The sequence below is a fragment of the Macaca nemestrina genome, chromosome 2 (assembly GCF_043159975.1).
Source record: "Macaca nemestrina isolate mMacNem1 chromosome 2, mMacNem.hap1, whole genome shotgun sequence".
Classification (NCBI taxonomy): Eukaryota; Metazoa; Chordata; class Mammalia; order Primates; family Cercopithecidae; genus Macaca; species Macaca nemestrina.
Genome location: NC_092126.1, coordinates 173,114,781 through 173,130,209, shown reverse-complemented (window position 1 = coordinate 173,130,209; position 15,429 = coordinate 173,114,781). Strand labels below are relative to the sequence as shown.

General features: G+C 36.0%; 1 long non-coding RNA gene and 1 other non-coding gene across 4 annotated transcripts in view; both read right to left on the bottom strand.

Annotated features, from left to right (window-relative positions):
• Window positions 1–15,429, bottom strand: part of LOC105477567 (uncharacterized) — a 577,843-nt gene that overhangs the window by 495,609 nt on the left and 66,805 nt on the right. The window lies entirely within an intron of this gene.
• On the bottom strand, window positions 171–300 carry LOC112425896 (U6atac minor spliceosomal RNA). Its single transcript, XR_003017081.1, has one exon. It is a non-coding gene; the product is annotated as a U6atac minor spliceosomal RNA (small nuclear RNA).

Here is a 15,429-nt window from a genome sequence, read left to right as displayed (position 1 = left end):
GTGACAATTTTCTTGTGAGGTATGAAATTCCCTGTATGTTTGGAAAATTAATCCTTGTTGCTGTTGTTTTACTATTTTGTTTTATGATACTGATTCTCAAGAGTTTAAAGCCTAGTTGGGGATCCACAATAGACACAATAAAATAATTAAAGAATACAAACAAATGCACTAGAAGGTACTTAATAAAATGTCCTTGGAAGTAGGTGTCAATGCCTTAATAATCTTGTGTGTTGTCAGGCCCGAGGGCCTCTTCCATTCTTGTCAGGGGGAGTGCTAGCCTTCTCTCCTTTCATACAACACAGTAAAATATCCTTGGGAAGAACTAATTCTCACCAAGAAAAGAGAGAGTATTTTCTATATTTGGGGAATATCCAATACTATTAAAATCTTGATAACTAAGCCAAATTGGAAAACGTATAGTGATTGGCAGGAAGAGATGCTTAAGGATAGAGTTATCTGATGGTTCTTGAAAGAAACAGAATGACAAAGGGAAAAAAAAGGACTTATTAAAATTATTTAAATTTCCAAAATTCAATGACAATACGAATGTTTAGACAAGTTACACCTGTGCTTGATTCTAGGTTCATATTTTATACATCAAACAGGTGTAATACTGTCTTGTTAAATGTAGCAAAGTTAATAATAAATTGGGTTCACAGTAAATAAATAAATAGGCAGTGATTTTAATAACTACTATAAAAATATCTTAGGAAGTAGTGGGTTGGAAAAAATATTCTAAGTTAATACAATATTAGAGTAACATTAATAGAATCTTCCAGAGTGTGAGAAAATGTGCTCACAAGTGGTTATCAGTGGTTAAGCTAATCAAAAAAGAAACTCAACAGAACTTTTAGTCCAAGGACATTACCTTATCAATATTTTTATTTAGGAGTTCTCACATAAGTCATTCTGAGAACTACAAAATATGTCTTCATGAGATGCACTTATCAATGGAATAAAAATAAACCATATGATAAAATATCCTGTAATTCTACAATGGTATTCAGGGTGGGGCAATGTGATGCAGCAATGAGTAGATAATAACTTGGAAATTATCTGATAAAAGTTTTGTGTAGGTAAAATACAAAACAACTTTTTGCCACCCCATGTCCTTCCTCATGATAGATTCTATGAAATACCCTGAATTATGTCCACAGATATATCACCTTCAGTTTTACTGTGGGCCAATAAGAGAGCCAGGTATCTATCAATGATAATCATGATATAAAAAAAAGTATGAGTGCATATTTATGTGTGTATGATTGTTTATCTATTTGGGATGAAACCGTGACTAAGTTTTTTGTCCACTGAAAATTGACCTATGCTTTTCTCCCTACCTTTTCATATGGCTAAAAGATAGGAGTTTAATTTATCCTCCTGACATTTTCTCAAACATATTTCTAGTGATCTAGGCAATGTATTCTAGCTAATGTATCTTACTTGACCTATCAGGAGTATTTGACACTCTTAATCAGTTCTTATTCATTGAAATGCTTCTCTCTTGGTTTCCAGGACACCAAACTTAGCATTTTCCCCTCCACGTCACTGAATTCTCCTTTGCCCTTTTCCAGCTATTTTTCATCCCTTTGACCTCCAACCATCAAAGTGCCCCAAGGATGAGTCCATTAATCTTTTCTTTATCCACACTCCCTCTCTTTATGATCTTATTTAGTCTAAAAATTTAAATACTAACTATGCCAAACACTTCCAAATTTAGACCTCCTGCCCACTTTTCTCTCAAACTGTAATCTTCTATTTCCAACTCCCTCTTCAGGACCTTCACGTTAATATTAAACAGGTAACTCAAATGCAACATGTCCCAAACTGTACTCCTGTATCTCAGTCCCAACCCTACATTCTACAATCTTCTCCTTTTGGTAAGTGTGATGCCATCTTTCTGGTTACTGAGACAGGACCACTAGAATCAGTGATGGCTCTCCTTGTCCTATCAAGTCCCAAATTCAATCTCAGCAAATCCTGTTGATTCTATTTTCAAAATATGTCCAGAACTGACTCTTTGTCTTCACTTCCCAGGTGCTGATACCGCCCAGTTCCAAAGCATCATCATCTCTCACCTGGATTAAATCTGTAGCCTTGTAACTGGTTTCCCAACTCCAATCTTGGCCACAGTTCTTCCACCCATTACCAATCTGTTCTCAACCCAGTGGCCAGAGAGATTCTTCTAAGCCTAAGTCATGGCACAAAACTCTTTCCAAACCTCTTCTTATCTTTCCTAGATTAAAATCACTCTGGAATAAGGGAAAGAGATGGAATTAGAGATGAAATGGAGCTGGAGCCTATCATGAGGGCTCTGAAGGCCTTCTTGAGAGCTTGGGATTCTTCTGTGGGAAAGAGGGGAGACTTTGCAATGTTTTGAGCAGACTGTTTTCTGTCACATGGTGATAATAGCTCCAAGAAAAAATAAAACAGAGAAGTGGGGAGGAGAGAGTACTGGTGTGAGAAGTGATGGCAAAAACTGCAATTATTTTTGCACCAACCTAATAATATTAATCAGACTGGATCAGGAAAAGTCTAAAACCCAGGAGGGAGCAAGACATATGAATATCCGGGAATATGTTATTCTAAGAAGAAGCAGCAGTAAATGTAAAGGAAGGCCCTAATTTGGGAGTATAGCTTACTTATTCAAAGAAATTTTACTTCACATGATATACATTTAGTAACGACTTATTAAATAACTGATTAGATAACTCTTAATTTAGATGTAATTGTATATATTGACCCAAACTTTAAAATTATTTTCAGTGGCCTGATTCCATAATTAATACAGTCCCAATAAAGTTCACAATCTACTGGCTTTCGCTTTTCACACGGCACTAGCTAAAGAGAACAGAAGATGCTATGAGTACACATTTAAAAAATCCTTTTCTGACAGCTCCACTCTTCCCAGTCTGGGTAAGGTAACCCTTCTCTGTGCTATTATTCTCTTTTTCTTTTTTTCAATAGACATGGGGTTTCACCGCGTTAGCCAGGGTGGTCTTGATCTACTGACCTCATGATCCGCCCGCGTCGGCCTTTCAAAGTGCTGGGATTTCAGTCATGACCCACCGCATCTGGCGCTATTATTCTTTATTATGCTTATCTTAGCCCTCATTATACTGGATGTACTTGTGTCTAACCCCACTATTGAGATTTTAGAGGTTAATAAATAAATTCTTCCTTGTCTGAGAAAGGTAGATAGACATGGGAATTGAACACATAGAGACTTTAAGATGTTAGTTTTATTATTGACTTATTAAAAGAAGAAAAAGTTTGGAATAAAGATATATGACCAAATAATCATGATAATGTTCATGACTGAGTTAGATATCTAATACTCACTTTACTAGTTGTCACAGTTGGACTAACATTGGCCTCCTCTGATCTGTGGAGAAAGCCCCTATTACCGCATAACAGAAAGCGGATATGAGCACTTGCTTCTTGTAAGCAGAAAGATTCCAAATCTGAGTACTTCCACAGGGGTGAAGTCATGCATGCCTAGTACTCAATCCTATATTCTCCATCCGATAAAACATTTAACCTTCTCTAGGGAGGATTGGTAAAGAGGCAAAGAAAACTCAAGACTGATGATTTTCCTCTACTTGGAAACAGGATAGATCCATAAAGTCTCAACACTCAAGGATGCCTGTATGTCATGTTCTCCATTTAATTCTCAGTGCTTAAGAAACTGCCTGGTATATAGAAAGTTAAAAACAAATATTGGATTAAATAAGTAGTTAAAGATCATGGTAAAAATCTAATATTATCCTTTTCTCACCCCCTAAAAACTAAACGCGTCAAAATTATCCAGAGGAGGCAGTCTAGATGGAGTATATGCTTAAGGTTCTTGCTTAGTTTCTGCAGCGTCCTGCCAATACTGCCAAAACTTATCTTTATGTCTAGTTTAAAATTAATCACCAAGATAGTATTTCTCATTCATCTAGGAAAACTACACAATGAAAACAATATTAAGAACCACTCTCTTGTTTTGGATATATAGGAGCCAAGGACTGGCCAGAGGGTATGGAATGGGTGATCCGAGCGATCCAACACAGTATAGATGAAAAGAACATGTACCATCCAACTGAGGTGTCACTCCAAAGAAGCCAGGCAGAGACCCAAAAATCCAATTTATTTTTATTTTTAATGGCTACATAGTAGATATATGTATTTATGGAATATCAAATATGAGATATTTTGATACAAGCATACAATGCCTAATAATCACATGAGGGTAAATGGGGTATCCATCACCTCAAGCATTTATCCTTTCTTTGTGTTACAGACCAGTCAATTCTACTTTTTGAGTTATTTTTACTTGTACCATAAATTGTTGACTATAGTCATCCTGTTGTTCTATCAAATATTAGATCTTACTCATTCTATTTTTTTGTACCCATTAACCATTTCCACTTTCCCCAACCTTCACCACCCCTTGTAACCTCTGGTAAACATCATTCTACTCTCTATCTCTGTAAGTTCAATTATTTAAATTTTTTGATCTCAAAAATAAGTAAGAGTATGTGACGCTTGTCTTTCTGTGCCTGGCTTATTTCACTTAACCAAATGAACTCTAGTACCACCCATGCAGTTTCAAATGATAAGATATCATCTTTTATGACTAAATAGTACTCCACTGTGTACATTTTGCATGTACATTTTGCACATTTTATATTGTGTACATGTACTATATTTCTTTATTCATTTATCTGTTGTTGGAAACTTACATTGCTTCTAATTCTTGGCTATTGCAAGTCGTGCTGCAATAAACGTGGGAGTGCAGAAATCTCTTCGATACACTGATTTTCTTTTTGGAGGGCATATACTTAGCAGTGAGATTACTGGGTTATCTGGTAGCTCTATTTTTAGTTTTTGGAGGAACCTTCAAATTATTCCCCAGAGTGATTGTAATAATTTATATTCCCACCAATGGTGTACAAATGTTCCTTTACTTCACATGCCAGCCAGCATTTATTATTAACATTCTCTTGAATAAAAGCTATTTTAATTGGGGTAAGATGATATCTTGTTATCGTTTTGATTTGCATTTCTCAGTCAATCAGTTATATTGAGCACCTTATCATGTACCTGTTTGCCATCTATGTCTTCTTTTGAGAAATGTCTACTCAGATCTTTTGCCCATTTTTAAGTCATATTATTAGATTTGTTCCTACAGAGTTGTTTGAGCTCCTTACATATTCTGGGTTTTAATACCTCATCAAATGGATAGTGTGCAAATATTTTCTTCCATTATTTGGGTTGTATCTTCACCCCATTGTTTCCTTTGCTGTGCCAAAACTTTTTAACTTGATGTGATCCCATTTGTTGATGTTTGCTTTTCTTGTCTGTGTTCATGAGATATTACTCAATAAATCTTCATCCAGTCCAACGTCTTGGAGAGTTTCCCCAGAGTTTTCTTTCTTTTTTTTTTTTTTTAATTAATTTATTATTATTATACTTTAAGTTGTAGGGTACATGTGCATAACGTGCAGGTTTGTTTCATATGTATACTTGTGCCATGTTGGTGTGCTGCACCCATCAACTCGTCATTTACATCAGGTATAACTCCCAATGCAATCCCTCCCTCCTCCCCCCTCCCCATGCTAGGCCCCGGTGTGTGATGTTCCCCTTCCTGAGTCCAAGTGATCTCATTGTTCAGTTCCCACCTATGAGTGAGAACATGCGGTGTTTGGTTTTCTGTTCTTGTGATAGTTTGCTAAGAATGATGGTTTCCAGCTGCATCCATGTCCCTACAAAGGACACAAACTCATCCTTTTTGATGGCTGCATAGTATTCCATGGTGTATATGTGCCACATTTTCTTAATCCAATCTGTCACTGATGGACATTTGGGTTGATTCCAAGTCTTTGCTATTGTGAATAGTGCTGCAATAAACATACGTGTGCATGTGTCTTTATAGCAGCATAATTTATAATCCTTTGGGTATATACCCAGTAATGGGATGGCTGGGTCATATGGTACATCTAGTTCTAGATCCTTGAGGAATCGCCATACTGTTTTCCATAATGGTTGAACTAGTTTACAATCCCACCAACAGTGTAAAAGTGTTCCTATTTCTCCACATCCTCTCCAGCACCTGTTGTTTCCTGACTTTTTAATGATCGCCATTCTAACTGGTGTGAGATGGTATCTCATTGTGGTTTTGATTTGCATTTCTCTGATGGCCAGTGATGATGAGCATTTTTTCAGGTGTCTGTTGGCTGTATGAATGTCTTCTTTTGAGAAATGTGGACATCCAGTTTTCCCGGCATCATTTATTAAAAGGCTGTCCTTTCCCCAAAATATGTTCCTGGCACCCCTGTCAAAAATGAATTAACTGTAGATGTATGAATTTATTTCTGGATTCTATTGTATTCCATTGGTCTATGTGCCTGCTTTTATTACAGTACCATGATTTTTTGATTATAATAACTCTGTACTAAAATTTGAAGTCAGGTAATGTAATTCCTCCACTTTTGTTCTTCTTGCTCATAGCTTTGAGCTATTCTAGACCTTTTGTTGTTCCATATAAATTTTAGAATTTTTTTAAAATTTCAATTTCTGTGAAGAATATCATGGTGTTTTAATAGAAATTGCATTGAATCTGTAGGTTGCTCTGGTTAGTATAGATACTTTAATTATATTGATTATTCTAATCCACGAACATGGGATATATTTGCATTTCTTTGTGTTTTCTTCAGTTTCTTTCATCAGTGTTTCACAGCTTTTACTGTGATGTAGACATCTTACACTTACTTGGTTAATTATTAGGTATTTTATTTTATTTCTAGCCATTTCAAATGGGATTTTTCCTTGATTTTTTTTTTTTTTTTTTTTTTTTTTTTTTTTTTTTTTTTTTTGAGACGGAGTCTCACTCTGTCGCCCAGGCTGGAGTGCAGAGTGCACTGGAGCCATCTCGGCTCACTGCAACCTCTACCTCCTGGGTTCCAGGGATTCTCCTGCCTCAGTCTCCTGAGTAGCTGTAATTACAGGCATGCGCCACCATGTCCAACTAATTTTTATTTTTGTATTTTTGGTAGAGATGGGGTTGACCAGGCTGATCTTGAACTCCTGCCCTCAGGTGATCTGCTGGTCTCAGACTCCCACATTCCTTAATTTCTTTTTCAGATTGTTTGCTGTTGGCATATGGAAATGCTACTGATTTTTGTATGTTGATTTTGTATCTTGCAATTTTACTATATATTTTTTTAGAGTTCTAACATTTTTTTTGGTGGAGTCTTTAGGATTTTCCAAACATAAGATTATCTAATCTGGAAAGAATAATATTATAACTTATTTTCTTCCTATTTGGATGCCGTTTATTTCTTGTCTGATTATTCTAGCTAGGACTTCCGGTACTGTGTTGAATAACATTGGTAAAAGTGGGCATTCTTCTCTTATTCCAGATCTTAAAGGGAAGGCTTTCAGTATTTTCCAATTTATTATGATACAAGATATGGGTCTGTCATATATGGCTTTTATTGTGTTTAGGTATGTTCCTTCTATACCCAGTTTTTTTAATGGTGTTTTTCTATGATGGGATGTTGAATTTCATTAATTAGATTTTCAGCATCAATTGAAATGACCATATGGTTTTTGTCCTTCATTGATATGATGCATAACACTGATTGTTTTGCATATATTGAAGTATCCTTGCACCCCTAGATAAATTCTTCTTGGTAATAATTATGGTTAATGTAATGTGTTGTTGAATGTGGCTTGCTAGAAATTTGTGGAGGATTTTTGCATCAATGTTCTTCAGGGATAGTAGCCAGTAGTTTATTTATTTTTTATTTTTTAATGTTTTGTATGCTTTTGGTATCATGATAATACTGGCCTCATAGAATGAGTTTGGAAGTATTTTCTGCTCCACTTGTTTTTGGGGGGTGGGGAGAATAGTTTCAGTCGCATTAGTATTAGTTCTTCTTAAAATGTTTGTAAAAATTAACAGTAAAGTCATGGGGTTCCGGGTTTTTCTTTGCTGGCAGATGTTTCTTTGCAGCTCCAGTTTCATTACTTGTTACTAGTGTGTTTAGATTTTGGATTTCTTCATGGTTCAATCTAGCTGGGCTGTATGTGTCTAGAAATGTATTCATATCTTCTATATTTTCCAATTTACTGACATATGGTTGTTCCTAGTTACCTCTAAGGATCATTTGAATTAGTGCATTATCAGTCATATTGTCTCCTTTTTCATCTCTGATTTTATTTATTTGGATCTTCTCTCTTATTTTCTTAGTCTGGCTAAAGGTTTGTAGATTCTGTTTATCATTTTAAAAATGAAATTTTTCATTCTGTTGATCTTTTGTGTTGTTTCTTCATTTAAATTTCATTTATTACTGATAAATAAAATTTTATTATTTCTTTTATTTTTTTTTCTCCTACTGATTTTGGGTATACTTTATTCTTGCTTTTCTAATTCTTTAAAATGCATCATTAGGTTGTTGATTTGAAATTTTTCTACTTTTTCAATGTAGACACTTATTGCCATGAACTTTCCTCTTAGTATAACTTTCCCTGTGTCCCACAGGTTTTTGCATGTTATGTTCCATTAGCATTTGCTTCATGAACATTTTCAATTTCCTTCTTAATTTCTTCATTAACCCACTGGTTATTTGGAATCATATTGTTTAGTTTTCAAGTGTTTGTATAGTTTCCAAGATTTTTCTTGTTATTGATTTGTAATTTTATTCCATTGTGGTCAGAGAAGATACTTGAAATAATTTGATTTTTTTTTGAATTTTTTAAAATTTGTTTTGCAACCTAACATAAGATCTATGCTTGAGAATCTACATGCTGAGAAGAATATGCATTCTTCTGTAATTGGATAAAATGTTCTGTAGATAAATATTAAGTCTTTTTGTTCTATAGTGCAGCTTACATCCAACATTTATTGAATTTATGTCTATGTAATTTGTCCAGTGCTGAAAGTGAGGTGTTGATGTCTCCAGTTATTATTGTATTGGGATCTATCCCTCTTCTTAGCTCTAATAATATCTGCTTTATATGCCTGGGTGCTCCAGTGTTGGTTCCATATATCTTTAAAGTTGTTATATCTTCTTGCTGAATTCAACCCTTTATTATTATATAATGACCTTCTTTGTCTCTTTTTATAGTTTTTGTCTTGAAATCTATTTTGTCTGATATCAGTATAGATTCTCTTGCTTTTTTAAAATTTCCATTTGCATGGAATGTTTTCCAACCCTTTATTTTCCGTCTCTGTGCGTCTTTATAGGTGAAGTGTGTTTCTTTTTGGGTAACAGAAAGAAAGGCCTTGTTTTCTTATTGACTCAGCTGCTCTGTGTTTTAATTGGACAGTTTAATCAATTTACACTCAGTAAGATTATTGATAAGTAAGGACTTACTCCTATCATTTTGTTATTTGTTTTCTGGTTGTTTTGTGCTCTCTCCCTTCTTCTCGTCCTTTTAGTAAAGAATATTTTCTCTGATGGTGTATTTTCATTTCTTGCCTTTTGTTTATTGTGTATCTTTTGTAGGATTTTTTTAAAATTTGCAGTTACTATGAAATTTGCAAATACTGTCTTAAAACCCATTGTTTTAAACTGATGACAACATTTATTGCATAAACAAACTAACAAGCAAAGAGAAAGATAATAATAAACACTACATTTTATCTTCATTCCCTCACTTTTGAACTGTTGGTTATTTCTATTTATATCTTATTGTACTGTTTATGTTTTGAGAAGTTTTATAGTTACTTTTTACTGGTTCATCTTTTGGTCTTTCTACTCAAGATATGAATAGTTTATATATCACAATTACAATGTTTTAATATTATGTGTTTTTCTGTGTATTTACTATTACCAGTGAGTTTTGCACCTTCAGTTGATTTCTTACTGCTCATTAACGTTCTTTTCTAACTTCCTTTAGCATTTCTTGTAAGATAGGTCTGGTGTTGATGAAATCTCTTGGCTTTTGTTTGTCTGAGAAAGTCTTTCTTTCTCCTTCATGTTTGAAGAATATTTTCACTAGATATACTATTCAAGGGTTCAGATTTTGGCCTTCAGCACTTTTAGATATATCTTGGTACTCTCTCCTGACCTTTAAGGTTTCTACTGAAAAGTCTACTGCCACACATATTTGAGTTCCATTGTATGTTGTTTGTTTCTTTTCTCTTGCTGCTTTCAGGATCCTTTCTTTTCCTTGACCTTGGGGAGTATGATTATTAAATATATTGAAGTAGTCTTATGTGGGTTAAATCTGTCTGGTGTTCTATAACCTTATTGTACTTGAATATTTATATCTTTCTCTAGGTTTCAAAAAGTATTTCTTTGAATAAACTTTCTACCTCATCTCTTTCTTTACCTCCTCTTTAAGGCAAATAACTTTAAGTTTGCCTTTTTTAGGCTATTTTCTAAACCTTCTAGGTGTGCTTCACTCTTTTTTAATTTTATATACATTTTTACCTTTATATAAGTAAAAAAGAGTGAAGTACACTTTGAAGATTTAGAAAATTTACTTTATTTTCTTTTGTCTCATCTGACTGTGTATTTTCAAATAGCCTGTCTTCAAGTTCACCAATTCTTTCTTTTGCTTGACCTATTCTGCTGTTAAAAGATCCTGATGCATTCTTTGGTATGTCAGTTGAATTTTTCAACTCCAGAATTTCTCCTTAATTCTTTTTTAATTATTTTAATCTCTTGGTTAAATTTATCTGATAGAATTCTGAATTCAAACCAGGTAGTTTGATTTTTCTATCTGAAAGATCACATATTCTATGCCCTATAAGGTTAGTTACCAGTGCCTTATTTACTTTGTTTAGGTCATGTTTTCCTGGATGGTCTTGCTGCCTGTTGATGTTTGTCAGTGTCTGAGCAATTGAAGAGTTATGTAGCTATTGTAGGTTTCACGGTCTAGGCTTGTTTGTACCTTTCTTTTTAGGGGAAGGCCTTCCAGGTATTCAAATGGACTTGGGTATTGTTATCTAAGTTTTTGATGACTGCCATCTTGTTTGCATTAGGGAACATCCCAAGCCCAGTAACACTGTGGATCTTGCAGGCTCATTGAGGTACTACCTTGATAGCCTTATTAGATAGTATCTGGAAGAATTATCTATATTACTACACAGAGTCTCTTGCTCTCTTCCCTTTCTTTCCTCCAAATAAATGGAGTCTCTCTGTCTCTCTCTCTTTCTCTCTCTCTCTCTCTCTCTCTCTCTCTCTCCCCCTGTCTCCCTCTCTCTCTCTCTCTCTCTCTCTGTGCTGAGCCATCTGGAGCTTCGGATGGCACAACACATGACTCCTGTGGCCGCCACCAGAAGCCAGCACAGCACTGTGTTTCATCAAAATCTTACTTTAACAACTGCATTGCCACTGCCTCCATTTGCTGAAGGGCTAGGCCTCTACAATTAGCAAGTGGCAAATCCAGCCAGGCTTGTCTTTCCCTTCAGTGTGGCAAGGACCCACCCAGTCCCAGGTGGGTCTTGAGATGCCATCTCCTAGGTGGGGCATGATGGCAAAAACTTTAGGAATCTACCTGGTACCCTATTCTACTGCAGCTGAGCTGGCACTCAAGCTGGAAGACAAAATCCTCCCCATTATTTTCTCCTCTTTACACAAGCAGAGAAGTGTCTCCCTGTGGTCACCAATGCCCCAGACCCACAGCAAGTACTGCCTGGATATTGCTAATGTTCATTCAATGCCCAAGTCAGATTCTGGTGAATGCTGACAGGTCTTGGACTCTCTCTTTAGGGCAGTTGGCTCCCCACTGGTGCAGGGTAAGTCCAGAAGTGCCATTCAAGAGCCAAAACCTAAAATCAGAGATGCTACAAGCCCAGTTGGTGCTCTACCCCACTGTGGCCAGTCTGGTACCCAAGCTGCAAGACAACGTCCTCTTTATTTATTCTTCTCTCTCTTTTTCTAAAACAGAAGTGCTGAGTCGTACCTGAAGCCAATATTTCTCTCAGTCTCACCCAAGATCCACAGTGAGTACTTCCCGGGTACCACTATTGTTTATTCAGGGCCTCAGGGCTCTTTAGTCAGCAGGTGATAAACTGTGCCAGGACTGGGTTCTTCTCTTCAAACAGGCAGGTTCTCTTTTCACCCAGGGTATGTCGAGAAATGTTGTCCAGGAGCTAAGGCCTGGAATGAGGACCTCAGAACTCTGCCTGGTGCCCTATCCTGTTGTGGCTGAGCTGGTATTTAAGTTGTAAGACAAAGTCCTCTTTACTCTTTCTTCTCCTTTCCTCAAGTGCGTGGGAGGTGTCTTTCCCAGAGCTGTAAGCTCAACTGCCTGGAGTTGGGGGAAGGATGGTGCAAACCCTCTCTTGGCTACTCCAGGTGACATCTCAATAGGTTGCATGCCCCACAAGTCTACTGACTCTGAGCCCAGAACAGCAGCAGGACTTGTCCAGGAATTGCAATTATTATGGCCTTGACTGCCTTTCATGTTTATTTAGGACCTCAGAGCCCTTTTGCCCATAGTGGCGAGGGTTATCAAAACTCAATTTCCAACTGGTGGGGTAGACGATTCTCCTCTGACTAGGGCTGGTCTAAGTGCTCCTTCTGTGGGCACTGGCTGAGTCATGCTTGGTGTTGTTTTCTGCTGTGACAGGGCAGTACTGAATTCCAAAGCAAAGTCCCACAATCATTGCATTCTCCTTCCCCCAAGTGTACAGCTTTTCCATGCCAGGCAGCCAATGCCAGGGAATGGGGGAGGAGTGGTGAAAGCAACTCAAGACCATCTTTCCTACTCTTTGCAGTGTCTCTTTTTAAATATCTGTTCAAAACCTAATTTTTGGTTCTTTTAAGGTACTGCTTTTGTGTTCGGTTTGGTGATCTTAGGAGAAGAGATGATCAGTGGCAGCTTCTATTCAGTCATCGTGCTTTGCCTCCAAAAATCCAATTTTAATACATTGTAAAAGCCAGGAATACTAGACCAGAGCACAAGAGAGTAGGCAAGAAGAATAGCGGATAATGCCTGGAGAGATTCCCATTCAGATAATACAGGAGGATAACATTTGTGCTTTTGATACTCCAAATTTCTGCGATTATAAATATCAAAGATTTAGACCCATATTCACTTGCTCCCCCATTGGAAGAGATTAAGAAAAAGAAGGTCCACAAAGAAGCACTTGTTGCTTCAGTTGACATGATTACTGACACACTGGGAATCATTTTATATTTATGTAAATTCCTACTCCCATTTGGCAGAGGTCATGCTCATGCTTTTTTGTTTTATATTTAGTTTTTAGCATGTCTGTATCTAAGCATGTTTAGAAATAATTAAACAATTATCCTATCCTGCCCTTAAATTTATTGATTTTTTATTGCCTGTGTTCAATCAGATATTAATACTGTTGATTATATTTGCTCTGTTTTGTTTGTTTTCTAAATCCTTCCTGGAATTTCCTTTACTTTACTTGATTATTTTCCTGTAGGTTCATTAACATATTGATCACAGTTAGTTTAAATCCCTTCGCTGATATTTTCAACATCTTGATTATCTGTCCCTGTTTCCATTGACATTTTTCTAATTTTTGCAGTTTTTGTATTTTTTATTGAATTCTGAGAAGTGTGTTTGAAAGAACAACAGAGGGCTATGCTAAGCAGACTTCTGAGATGGCCCCTAATTAACTCTAATTTTTGGCATCTCTGACCTTCTGTAATGCCTTCCCTTTGAGTGTGAGCTAGACTTAGAGACTTGCTTCTAATCAACAGAGTATGTGAAGGTGATAGCACTTCCGTGATTAGCTGACAAAGGTGTGTGACTTCCATCTTGATAGCTGACTCCCCCTATTACCTTCTTGTCTTGCACACTTTGATGAAGCAAGCCATTATTTGAGACAGGCCCATGTGACAAGGAACTAAGAGTGGCCTCTGGCCAATAGGCAATGAGGAACTGTGTCCCCTCAGGTCAATAACATTAAAAAAAAACTAAGTTGTCAACAATCATTGAATAAGCTTGGAAAAGATCCTTCCCAGATGACCCTTTAGATAAGACAGCAAGACCCTGGGCCTTGATTATAAACCGTGGGAAATTGTAAAGCTAAACCACAGAATCTGTGCAATGATAAGTATGTTTTTGTGGCAATTTGTTGTACAGCAATAAATAACTAATGAGAGTCTTTACTTTGTGAGGAAGCTACAGTAAAATTGTGATTAGTTTATTTCAGTAAGATTTTGAATAAGTTCAGAGAGAAGCTGAAACTTTAGTCTTTCTAGCAGGGCAGAAGTTAAGTACCAAGAAATTAAAGAAATATCTCTTTGCTTTTCCACCTAGCTTCCAACCTTCTACATAGTCACAAGGTGCTGATCTATTTGATCTCACTACAGGATAAAATGAGTTGCAGCTTTCATTATTTTGCCTCTGGATTCAAACATTTTGAAGGTGAGTTCAAGTCTCTTCCTAAGATAGCACCTTGGAACCAAACACCATTAGACTTCCAGACCTCCAAACTGTGGAGAGTTGGAAAATGACAGACATTGATACCATGAGAACATGGGACTGAAAACCTTAGGACTGCAGGGCCATGAGACTTGGAAATTGTGAGATTCAGAGATCATGAGATCTCTTTCCAATTTCTAGTGCTGCTTTCAACTTCTACTTACTCAGCAAAGTTATCATATAAAACAATTACTTCAGGAAGAGAATTCTTTTGGTGCTGGGCAATGTTATAGACTCAAATTCAACATTTCAGCACAAAAGTTGATCAAAAGTTTGACTGATTTCTCCTTCTCTGGACAAAGACAGTCCTGATCTGTAAGCTGTAGTTCCCCTTTCCCCAACACCAACAGGTGGGTTCAAACATGAAAGCATCTTCTGTTACTTGTTCAACTGGAAAAGTTTGTCCCTGTGGAGTTTAGATATTTTAGATTTATTTGTGTACATAGGTCTTCAGTGAAATTTTTAACTGTATGATTTTTTTGATTAATCCTTTTACTTTTTTTGCTTTCAGCCAGAATAAACGCCTTTCAGATTCTTCTACACAATATTCAAAAGTCACCTTGATGTTCATTTGTGAATTTATAAATTTGCTACTTAAAATAAATTTATTGTTTTTATCTATATAAAACTACCTATTCCATTCATAATTGAATATTCAGAACGTCTAAGATGAAATCTCTTAAGTATAATACATTCACACGTTGCTGTGATACGCTAGTAAAATTGTTTAGCTCAAGCTTTGTATTATTTTAGCCTATGTAAGAGCAAAGTAAAATTTATTTTTTCATTATTTTAACAATCCTTAGACAATCCAGCCAAGTGTTAATTTGAACACAGAGGAAGATCAATAAATATATTTTGTCTGATTAATTAATCTCAACTTCTCTTTGTATAGCAGAACTAAATGGTATTATAGAATTTAATTTCAGAATTTTAAATAAAGTACATTATATTATCAAATAGAATTGACATCCATCTTTAAGATTCACTACAATATCATGAAACCAGTGTATAACAAATTTAAGA